This window comes from Eufriesea mexicana, unplaced genomic scaffold (assembly GCF_001483705.2).
Source record: "Eufriesea mexicana isolate 0111107269 unplaced genomic scaffold, ASM148370v2 scaffold3062, whole genome shotgun sequence".
In the NCBI taxonomy this organism is placed as follows: domain Eukaryota; kingdom Metazoa; phylum Arthropoda; class Insecta; order Hymenoptera; family Apidae; genus Eufriesea; species Eufriesea mexicana.
In genome coordinates, this window is record NW_016911092.1 from 704,468 (window position 1) to 716,923 (window position 12,456).

General features: G+C 35.7%; 1 protein-coding gene across 1 annotated transcript in view; it reads right to left on the reverse strand.

Annotated features, from left to right (window-relative positions):
• The window catches only part of LOC108550836 (neuroligin-1), a 123,460-nt gene extending 123,051 nt beyond the window's left edge, over window positions 1–409 (reverse strand). The window contains exon 1 of the mRNA XM_017904729.1: window positions 373–409. The gene's annotated coding sequence lies outside the window, so the exon portion shown is untranslated. The remainder of the gene's footprint in view (window positions 1–372) is intronic.
• Window positions 410–12,456: the final 12,047 nt, after the last annotated feature.

Here is a 12,456-nt window from a genome sequence, read left to right on the forward strand (position 1 = left end):
GAAGAGTGAAAATTTTTTTACGTGATAAAAGCAATCCATGCACAGTGGCAACGTTAATGTTATAATGTTTGCTTCGCGAAATTTATTACCGTGCAACCATTTTCACCCAGTTCGACAAAGAGAACTTAATTACATTATTACGAGAATAATGCAATATTTTTAAAGACACTGATTTTATGCATATTTCTTTATGAAATAAGAATAAAATTATTTACATTGAACAAACGGGAAAAATTGCATTGCGTAAATGATCAAGACGGAAGCATCTTTTAATAAATTTAAGAGAGAACGATCCACTGCGTCGTTACGATTACAATTCAATAGTGAAAATCGATACACTTGAAAGAATATAATAGATGATAAAAGATGTACCTTCGACGTTCTTTAGCTTCCACTAGCTCCTCATAACTTGTTGTTATACGATATTGACCATTAACTTTTACTCAATTTATCAAATATGCCACGAGAATCATGACTGCTTCTATCCTTTCCGCCGAACACTTATGCACTAACTCTTCCTTGCAATAGGTGGCTCCCTCCTTCCAGACCTTCACGACGCCAATATTTAAACTCGACTAACTTTTAAAAGACATGTAAACGCTATTTAATCGTCAAAGTAATTACTTTTTAGATATATTTTCACTTGTTAAAGACTAATTGAAATTAAAAGACTATTGAAAAATTCTGGAGATATAATTTTCACGAAACAAATTTACAATCATATTAATTATTTAAAATTCGAAATTAGAACGAAGGATTAATTAGAAACGTTTGAAATTTCTGCTTCTAAATTAGAAATTGATTATAAAATCGACAATGTGATCGAGAATTTTCAAGTTCCACGGGATTAGAAATTGCGAAAAGGATCGGCAAATTTATTCGGACAATTTGATCGAATCACGAAGGTGACGGTGACTATTTCTCGAAAGAGTGGTCGCAAATTCGCACGATCCGATTTAACAAAATCGCGATCTATTCTCCTTTCTCTTCGACAAGGCCGTGTTTGAACGGAAAACACGGTAAGCGTAAAATCAATATCTCACGGGGTCCAGTGCTCCTTTGAATCACTCTATGCGACGTGAAGTTCAAACTCTTCTGACTAGAAGAGGAAAATACATAATCGTTTCTGCTCCTTAACTGCGCAGATTTGAAATTCTTAGAAGAGCCCGTATATAAATAACTTAATATTCGTCTTCACGCTCTTCAAGGATAATGAAAACTATTTTCCAAACATTTTAAAACTAGGAAAACTCACTAACGGAATATGAATAATAAAGAACAGATATCAAGTGATTATGGACTTTTTAATGCTTGCTAATTCTTTACGAAAATTCTTTATGAAATTTTTAAAATATTTTAAAGTTCGTACATTAATTATATTTTTTTTTTCGATCCTAATTAAAATAATTAAGTCCGGGAAATTTTTATCAAAGCCTTTGATAAATCCTTGGGAATTATTTTAATAAAATAAAATATAAATTATGAAAAAGGGAAGAAATAAGAATAACCAAGTAACGGTGTATGCTGCAAAATTATTACTTTTTATATTTATTTTTCGTGATGCTTTTTACAACGTGACTTTGTTATCAACGAGGAATAAATAATAGAACGAGCAGCAAGCCGTTCTTACGTTTTCTTCCTCATTTACATTTTAATGCGACTATAACTGCTGCGGTTCCTTATTATTTATATTTCTCGGTCACTTCCGTGCGCGAATTAAATAATATACTCTAATGAAATAATCATTTCCTTAATCATGTCAAATTAAAGTTCGCGGCAGTAAAATCCAGCTGCACACATTTCAAAGGCTTATCTTAATATAGCAGATAACGATAATGATATTCATTTAGCCGTATTATCCAATGCAATTCAAATGAGATGCAACAACACAAGAGATAACTGAAAATCCCAGTATTTACATTTATTCTTAACAAACGTACATTTCGTTATTCCTAGAATAATACCAAATATTCCCAATTAAAATTCCCGGCTTAAATGTAATCTTTTAATGTAATTTGTGTAACGATATTTGATTCGTAATAATGTAATTTCTTCTTTAAAAAATCTCCTAATTAATCACCAAACATTTCTCCCTTGTTGATTAAAGTCTCTTAAAATCGTGTAATTTTTCTACACACTATTAAAATTATTACCAACGACAATCCAATTTCCACTGTTCATTTATGACAAGGTAATGACATTTTCGTCAACAGACGTGCAGTAAAATTTATTTTCAAAAAACGCTATATTCGCATTCGAATGGTAAGCAATATAAAATAAAGGTAATACCTTACTATAGCAGAAAGATTTGAAGATAAAATGCAACATAGGATAACACGATGAAATAGGGATTTCGCGTTACGTGGAGATACTTTGGTGCCATTGATCAAAGTTGACCACCATAGATCGAGATTTATTTCTAACTTGGAGCTGGTCTTTTCAGAATTCGATACATCGACCATCGAGAGAGTCGAGTACGTGCCATGACGAAAATAACAAACAGGGAAAAATATGAATGTTATTGGAAACACGACTTGATGGATGCAATGGTACAAGTGTGTCCGATACATTTGCATGTAATTTTTAAAGGCGTTGTAATTTGTTACGTAATTATTTCCATTTTTCTGTCCTCGAATAATCAAACTGGATATTTTACATTTTCACACGATAACTTCGTGTGACGGTAACTTCGTATTCATGTGGCAAAAAGGTGACGTTAGGTGAAATAGCGTTCTCCGTTATGAATATGAAAGAGAATAAAAATATATCCTTCTGCTGGTAGTTATTTCAGTAGCTAGCTGAAGTAATAAAAAATAATAAAGTTCAAACTGTGCGATGACAGTATTTTTTTCACCTTTTACCGGTATAAATAACGTTATAGAGGAAGTAAACGTTATTTCCAATTATTGAAATATTTATCGATCACCGGGTACTTAAAATAAGAAAAAGAACAATAGCAAATTAAGTGCCATGCTCTATTACTTTTAATAAAAGTCTCAATTTATGCAAATCAATTCTAATGCTTTTTTTTCTATTTTATTTTCATCAAATAATCATTTTTATCTTTACAAAAATAAAAAATTCTGATTACACCACTAATCTGTCCTCGTTTCAACTAAATATTTTAGCTTCCTTTTTAGCTCAAAATTACGTCTATAATGTTAGCAATTTCGTGACACCAAAATTTTATTCATAGTACATCTCGTTTTATTTAAATATTCACTTTTATTTTTGCTAAATAATATTTTTATTTTTGCTAATAACACTTTAATAGCACTACTAATCGATCATGCTTGATCGCCTTTTACGCAGTTATAAGCAGAGATTTTGTGCGAAAATTACATCTATAATATGACCAATTCCACGCTGCCAACTTCATTAATCTTCATTACACTCTGCGAAGTTACTTTCTCGCGAAAGAATATCGGTATTTACAGAATGCCTTGCTAACGCACCTTCTGGAACAAACATTAAATGCATCTCTCTGATGGTGCAATTATAAATCGTTACGAGACAACGACTGCACCAGCTCGATTTCTACGAGGCTCGTCGTGACAATTTCCCACGATAAAATTCCTCCCCGGCTGCAATACGCGATAGAACGAAGACGATCATCATTTTCCAGGTCGTCTGCACTTGACAGTTGTTTTCGGCCACTCTCCACGCGAGAAATGCAGTAACGAAACCGAAATAACCGCGAAGATAAACGGTTCCGGAAACGTAAAATGGATTTCTACGGGATAAAAGAACGACCGGAAAAAATATACACGAATGAACTGATACGTAAGCTGAGCCATAGCAAAATTATCTTTCTTTTTCTTCCCTGGGAAAAAGAAAATAAAAATATGAAATTAAAAATATGGAACGATTTAATGTAATTTATATCCACTTGTTTGAATCGAGGAAATTATTGCTATTATAATTTTCAGAATTTTTTAATTTTTATTAATGATAAAAATCATTTCTAAATTATTTCTAAATTCTGTATTGTTTGTTCACGGCAAAGTTTAAAGCCTACAAATTAATTTTCGACGAGCAATTAACAATAGGAAAATAACTTTCATATGAAACAGCGTAATTTTTTGAAATTAAGATAGCGTAAATACTGCAGCGCTGGATCTACTGTATTCGCTCATTTTGTCATGTCTCGTTCCTTTGATACGTCAAAGTCTTTGAATTTGCAGGAAATATTTAATGAAAATAATGTTCCTCTCGGAGCACCGCCAGCAACATGAATATAGCATATTATTCTATTGAATAGTAATAAGTGCATATTCATCACCTGCTGAATATTTAATGGATTATGTGTACTCGATAATTGCGAGATAAATATATCTATGAATATCTATTTCATCGGGTTATTACATATATATCATATATATCGTATAATAATACGAAAAATCCACAATTCGGATAATCCTTGTTCGCCGACAGTTAAATTCAATAATCGAATTGTAAATTCGATCAAATTCATAATTGCAAGCTATAATAGTTGGTCGATAAGATCGTAGTCTACGTTTTTAATTGACAATCAGTATAATCTGTAGCTTCGGCAAAAAATAAAGGAAGTAAAAAATTGAAGAGGTAATAAAGGTCACAAACGAGAAAAAGATGCATATAAAAATAAGAAAATAATCAGGTTCATTTGAATATTTATTTATTTCTTTATTTCGTCTCATTATAATTAATTCTTGTACCTTCATAATCAACTCGTCGAATAATATAGTCCCGCTTTCAAACTTTGGTTGCGTAATCGTCTTACGAAAGAATAATCTGAACATATTTGTAGCATATAACACGATGTCAATCATCCTGATACCACGGTACCACGACGTGGCAAAGTATGATCAAAGTTCCACTTTGCAGAGTTAAACTCCAGAGTTTAATTTAAATGACACTGGCTTATATCGGTAGTTGTCTATTCTAAAATCGGCTAAAGTGCAGATGTAAACCAATGTGTGTGAGAAATACCCTACTTTCTTCAACTTTTGGTAATTCAACGAATAACCTAAATATGGAAGTTAGGAATAACGATTCCAACTACATCGGGAATTCTAATAAAAATTTATTCCATGCAGAATGAATTACCTAACGAAATAACAGTCTTCTCTTTTATTTTTTAATAATATAACAACTTACTTTTGGTAATTCAACGAATAATCTAAATATGGAAGGTAGTAATAACGATTTCAACTGCATTGGGAATTCTAATAAAAGTTCATTCCATGCAGAATGAATCGCCTAACGATATAACAGTCTTCTCTCTTATTTTTTAATAATGTACCAACACACCTGACGACTTATCTTTTAATAATAAATAATTCTTACTTTTTAATAATATAACAACATAGCCAAAAATATTGCTTTACCTACAAAAAGGAATAAGAATACTATAATTTCCATAATCATAAGAAAAAATTTTCTTCATCACCAAATTTCGTATCATTTTCTCTGCAAGTATCATTTTTCTTTCTCACTAACACGAGACATTTAAAAATATCATCTATCATTTCACTTGAAGAAAAAGGAAACGAATAATGAGAATAAAATTTCGCCAAAACGTAGTTGTCAGAAAAGAAATCGCCTTTGTCGCGAAATTTCCCAACATCTTCCTTGCTTGTATAATAAAAAATGAAGAGAGAAGTTTCGCGTTCTAACGTCAGGCCATTCCTGTACATTTCCACTGCATAATGTACCGACTGACTAATATCGAAGACCTAACGGAACTTTCCTCGTACTCGAGAATCCCGCCTAACCCCTAAATAAAATATCCCGACACGAATTCAAACGAAACTTGCATTGCCGGACCGTCCGCACGGACGTAGTTCGATATTTCCAGTGTTCGAGCAGGAAACTTTCGGGCCCGATGCTAAAACGACTGATCTAGGCTGGACATCTCTTCAGGACGTGGAACAAGATTTCGTGATTTCGCGAGATCTCGCGGTGGCTAGTTAAAATTCATGATAGCAGCGCGGATCGTGATCCCTGGCCGTGAGAATGGAGCGTGTCGCCTGGACCGGAAATGGTACATATTCATCAGGCCAGTGGCTAAATGTCGCGCTAGCACGCGGGTCAAGTTAGGACGAAGATGCTTTTCCTTTTGTACCTGCGAGGTGTAACTGCGACTTAAAGCTAGATTAATGGCGACGACACGAAACGCTTGGACGATGCCCGATCCCATTTTCAGATCTACCTGATGCTCTCGCCGCCATTTAATCGAGCACACGACTTCGTTTACGACTTTCATATACACTGTTCCATGCTTCGTGGTATTGTTTCCCATACTTTGATAATTTATCTTTCACGAAATGACGGTATATATTTTCTTTCCTTTTCTCCTTTTATTTCTTTTTTTTTTTCTTTTTTTGATAGTGTGTGCTGTACTGGAATGTGCACTATTGCGTAAAAATGTCTGGATACCTCTTCATTTCCGACAGAATGTCGTTTGAGTCTAAAATTGTAGGTAAAAAAGTCGCGATGATTTTATTCGTTATCACTGTTACATAATTACGTTCTTAATCACATTGATTACGAAACATCCTGGAAAAGAATGAGTTTATACACTCGGCAACCTATAAACCTGATCGGAACGATCGACATCTAATTTGCATAATAAAATGATCCGGTTAATTGGTATCCTTAATAATCACGTAGCCATCTTGTTGACGGTTACTAGCTACAGAAATGAGTAAAATATTTACAATTAGTTGCTAATCCGGTTCCGTAAAAGCTTTTCTAAAATTAATTTATTTATAAATAACTCTAACGAAACTGATCCTTTCTCCACTTTCTGTTTCTGACAATTGGCTTAATTTTAATAAATAAACTAATAATAACAGTGAAACAAACTACACACATCACATACTATTCACAATTGTATCTGCAATTACGTAACATAAAATCCACCTGATATCGTCACAACTACATTGCATAATAAGCAATAAAATAAATCAGGAAAAAATAAATTAGCAATCGAAAAATCTATAAAATAATCCTCGTCAACTACACCACTGGCCGGAAAGAATAATTTATTACTCGTAAAACATAAGACGTAATACTTAATAGAAGGTAAACGTAAAACGAGCAATGAAAAGCGTCAAGGGGACCATTGAGCATTGCAGCAAAAATTTTCCGCAAAGCTTGGTCGATGTTCAGGTTTGGTCCTATCTGAATTAGATAATAGAGATTCTTAGTCGAACGTTTATCCGCGGGAGGGAGAGTTTAGCTCGCGCAGCGGAGAAACCGCATAAAGGTAGTGGCGGGATCGATGCAGATTGCTTTAGAAACGGCTGGAAGGAACGTCTCGTCTCCATTGACGCATTGCTCACTGCTCTTATCTACCGAGCCACCTGCAGGTGAAGAAGGAAAGTACTCATCGATTCGAGAACGAAGCCACGATTTCTTGAAATTGCCTGGCATTTGACTTGTCGGGTTACGTATTCCCACCATTCTTACGCGCCAGCCCTTTGGATTACCTGCCCCTTTTTCACCATTCCTTATATCACCCGTCGCTGCTCGACTTTCTGTCGTTTATTAACATTTCGAAACAGATCATGAATGTATTTCGAAATTCGTTATAACGAGGTACGTTGAATCGATGAGAAAAACGGAAGGTGAGATCATAAATTAGAGAATTTCATTGTAGATTGACGTAGTTAATCGATGATTGAATCTTCACTTTCAATTCTCTTTTAATGTCTATTTAATAAATATATATATTCGGTTAAATTATATCGCTAATTAGGTTATTTGTAATATTTAATTATTATATTTAAGCGATCATATATATTATTACACATCGCACTTAGAACTCTTCTATGAGTTCGATAGCTGGATTGCTGAAAGATTCCAAATGTACACAATGTAGAATTATATTAACCCTATTGAACGTTGTCAACTCAACTAGCTAAAGTTCGGCGCAAGATGCCCCTTTTTATAGTGAACAGCCGCCATTGTTCTTTGCCCGAACATTCTAATAGATCCTGGATTACTATTCCCAAAGTTGGTAGTCCCCGCCCGAATATTCTGGAAGGTGCTGAATTACTATTTTTCCGGAAGTTATAGTTCGCTCTGGTCGCTCTAGGCCGAGTACAGGGTGGATATGAGAAACTCGTAACAATATGTTATTCGGTGATTAATCATCTTCCACGCTTATCAAAAATCGCGAATGCGAGCGACACCTGCGAAGATACGTGTTATAGATGTAGAGAGAAATAAAAGCGGCGAGAAATAGGAATTTATGGTGAGCGATAGCAACAACATCACGTTGATTCAGAGCTATTCGCAGGTGCTCGTAACGTTGAGTCGTAACACCGGCGATAAGCCATGGATCGTTAGACGCTCGATATAGTTTCCGGAAACGTATCGACAGATGGAAACATAGGTGATCAGTGACAAGTATACCGCGAATGCTTAATCGCGAGTATGATGCTCTGCAGAAGTTACAAAACATTTCTGATTTCCCCGATTTCCCTGCGAACCGAGATTAGAAGATAGTATGCTTCGTGTAGATTATCACGTAAAATCTGAATTTAAGGAAAATGATGTGGAAAATATTTTATGAAAATATTATATCGATAATTCGGAGAGTTTTCATTATCTTGGCATAAATTTCGGTGCAGTAACTTAGAGAAAGAAGCGTTACAGGAAATGAGGAGTTGAGAAACAAATTCGACAACTTGTCCCCCTTCCGGACCTGTTTTCGTCTTGCTCGAAAGAGACATTAAATTCATTACACGCACGAAAACATCATCAAGGTGGTTTACCCAATTTGCAGACAATTTCCTCGAAAACGAGTAGCTACGTTACACGTCCCTAGCGATTATTAAAGCACAGCTGCAGGCGATACATTACAGCATGCTTCAAAACAGTACCTTCGACATCGTTAACTGTCCTTCGTTCGCTTGGTATTCGTTCGAACAGAACGGTTTGATACAAATTTAACGCGTTACGCCACGACAGACCCGCTATGAGCGTTATACTTTATTAAATTATTAAAAGAGAAATATTAAACCTAATTTCAGCGCATGATATACGAAAAAATAAATAAAGTACATTCAAGTTTGTCTCGATGGTTTCACTTTAGATTTAAATACAGAATTTTTTCGCGCGTCGGTAAAGTGCTAGGAGAGCAAAATGGCTGACCCAGAGTGACGCGAAATGGCGGCCGGACGACGTTCACAGGATCGCGCAGCATGATGACGCGGTTGCTAAGCAGAAAGACGAGGAACGAGCCAAATCTATATTTAGTGATTCGAAGGCTCGCGAAGCCGGTCAAACTCGTCCTGGATAAGCGAACGTCGATGTAGCTGTCGAAACAAGAAGCACAATACGAAGGAAATAAGCGGAAGAAATCACAGAACATCCAGTCAGCCATGCTGAAACTGTTAAGTGCATTATTCTGGCATCCTTCGAGGGATACTACCGACAACCGTGCTCATTATCCTCTCCATCTTCGTTTTTTCTTCTCATTTACCGTCTGCTACCGGGTTCGCTCCTTTTTCACCTGCTTGCGTGTCTTAACGTTCAAATAAATACTTCGTTTCGTGAGCTTTATATGGGTACATATCGCGTGAGAATGTGGCGATGATCAGTAATTAGAGAATTTTTAAATAATTTAGTAATAATTTTGGAAGAATTTTGGAAGCTGGGTTTGGGAAGTGGAAAATATCAAGAATTGGGTATTATTAAATAACTAAAAGCATTCGATTATTAAAAATAATCAAGAGTGTTAAATGCTTTTGAAATTTTTGTTGAAAATTCACAAAAATCGTTTTAACGTAGAATTGAATTAAAAGTTTTATCTAATTTTGAGATCAAAAGTTTAAATGATTTTAATTATTATCTTTATATGCTATATATAAACGCGTTACAGGTTAATAATTTTAATATTAAGTTATACGGGGTGAAGCGAGGTCTTGTTTTAACTTCCGAGAATATTGAAAAATTGATGAATGCTCGGCAGGAACATTGAATCGTATGATTAAAATAATTACGTCATAGAGTAAATTCGAATTTCGAACTGTTTAGTAAGGATATCGTTAAATTCTATCTCCGAATAATTATTCCGTTAAAATACCGTTGAAGTCTATCTCGGAATATCTATTTGGTTAGCACGCCGTTCGAATCCACCTCTGCCGAGGTTTTTCAGGGCATAACCGTGCGAAATAAAACTTTATTATTACGAAATCGAATAAAATTTAGGTGACCGCGGAATTTTCAAAATCAAACGTTGTCCAAATGAAAGGAGTAATTCGTTCGACAAAGGAAAAGTACTTTTCCAGCAACTGTACTTGACCGGAATAACAGCCACGGAATAAAACTCACGGTTTCGTGGTATCGAAAAATAATTGATATAATTTACTTCGTTATCGTTTCGAGTGCGCATCGAATAAATTGATTCGAAGCATATTCCGTGTCATATAATTAATTCGTTTTATTCCATTTGCCACGAAACCGCATTACCTAAATATGCGGACGATTTGTCCGAGGAACGAAATTGGAAGAAAAAGGGAAACGTAAAATGCAATCGTTGTTAGTAAATGTAGAACAGCGCTACAGAACTATTAATGCCGATAGAAGATGTACATTTCAACGATACCATCGCTGTTTATTCGTGTTATTAATTTAATCGCTAATATCGCGAAATAATTATTTCTCATTCAAAATATTATGATTAAAATTAGCACGAGAATTATACATAGGTAACATACATACACGTGTTGCCAGTTGACAGTGATATGTCATCGACTGAACGAGGAATCTATCAAAAAAAAAAGAAATACACGGATCTCATGGAAACAGGTTTTACTGCATGTCGATGATTACGTAGGAAAAATAACGTTGACAAAAAGAGGAGAATTACACTTTAGAATTATGCTGCATCCGTTCCACTATACACGAACTTTCACATATAATTATCGTCTTTTCCCAGAATTTCCGTCGAAACGGGAAAAAATGACGATAAAAGCATCGAATCGTCGCGACAAACATTCGCAAACAATGTAAATATGAAAAAAATATGAAACCAGCCAGAATAACACTTGCGAGAAAATGAAAAACCAAATAAACAAATAATTCCTATATAATGAAAATAAATCTAATCTAATTTCTAATCTAATTTAGAATTGCTAATATTAAATAAAGCGAACTATTTGTTTCCATCTATTTTAAGAAAATCCAATCAACTCCCGCCATAGTCGCTAAATCCAAGGAAAAACCAGCGAAATCAGCCCGGATAAACTTCGGCTAGCTCTAAAAACCGAAAACCAATCACCCAAGGCAAAGAAAAGCCACTTGGTCGTATCGCGTCTCTACCTCTCCTCGAGTCACGAAAACAGCCCCGAGTTACCAAAGCAAATATTCAAACCAGCCAAAACATGTCGTATCTCCTGTTCGAATCGTACACGGACTGCTAGCTAAACACGAAATCCACCAAGAATACCGAATCTTGCCTCGCTATCTGCCGCGCTATTATCGCTTATCTAAGAAAGTCATCGCGAACGTGTAAAACGTGTCCCGACGACCAATTCTGCCAGCAATAATAACGCTCATAATCGTCGATTCGGGGCCAATCTATTTTCACGGAAGACAAGACACCGTGGGGTGTTCCACGCACCCACCCCATCGCGTTCCACCGGCGAGCTGCAATTTTGTACTCGGTAATAACCCGGTTTTACGACCGGTTTGTTAATCAGAACTGTGTGGAAAGTGATCGAAGTGTGAAGCAGACCTTATCGTCCATAGTCAACTAATAACTCAGGAGTCAACCCTTTTTCTTTTCTTTTTTTTTTTACGTGGGGGAAATTTTCGAAAGATAGCTCGTTCCCTTAGGGGAGGGGACGAGGTTATGTGGGATTTCTAAAACCCCCACAGTGAAGGGGAGTACCGGGATCTCGAAGACGAACACAACCGGTGTTCCTCAGCAGCATGCCAATGAAAGTGGGCCCATCGATGTTGGATTTTACACTAGGCCAAAATTTACAACACCGCAGAAGGAGTCAACCCTGAGTCAACGGATGCCTCTTATCATCTCTTCAAATCTTTTCCTATTACATCGTTATATACAAACCCCAAACCTAAGACAAGTCATCCGAAACAAACCAAAATCCATCGATAGCCAATCCTGAGTCAACCAATATTTCCCTTAACATACAGTCCCATATATATATATCCGCACCAAGCTTCGCTATATTTACTGATCGTGGATTCCATCTCGCAATCATCGCGAAATAGGCGAGATTTATACATAGTTTTGAAAAAAAAAAAAAAAAAGAAAGAGAGGAAAAACGTGGAAACTTGGAAGGTTGTCCCGAATAGTGGGTTGTAATACTTATCTGAAATCGAATGACGTTGTTGCGCGACAGCCTGTTTGCCTCGTTGCGTTATGGTGGATGCTGGTCATAGGTGCTAGAATTTACGACTACCTCAGGCTGCGACGCTACAGGTCATCTGATA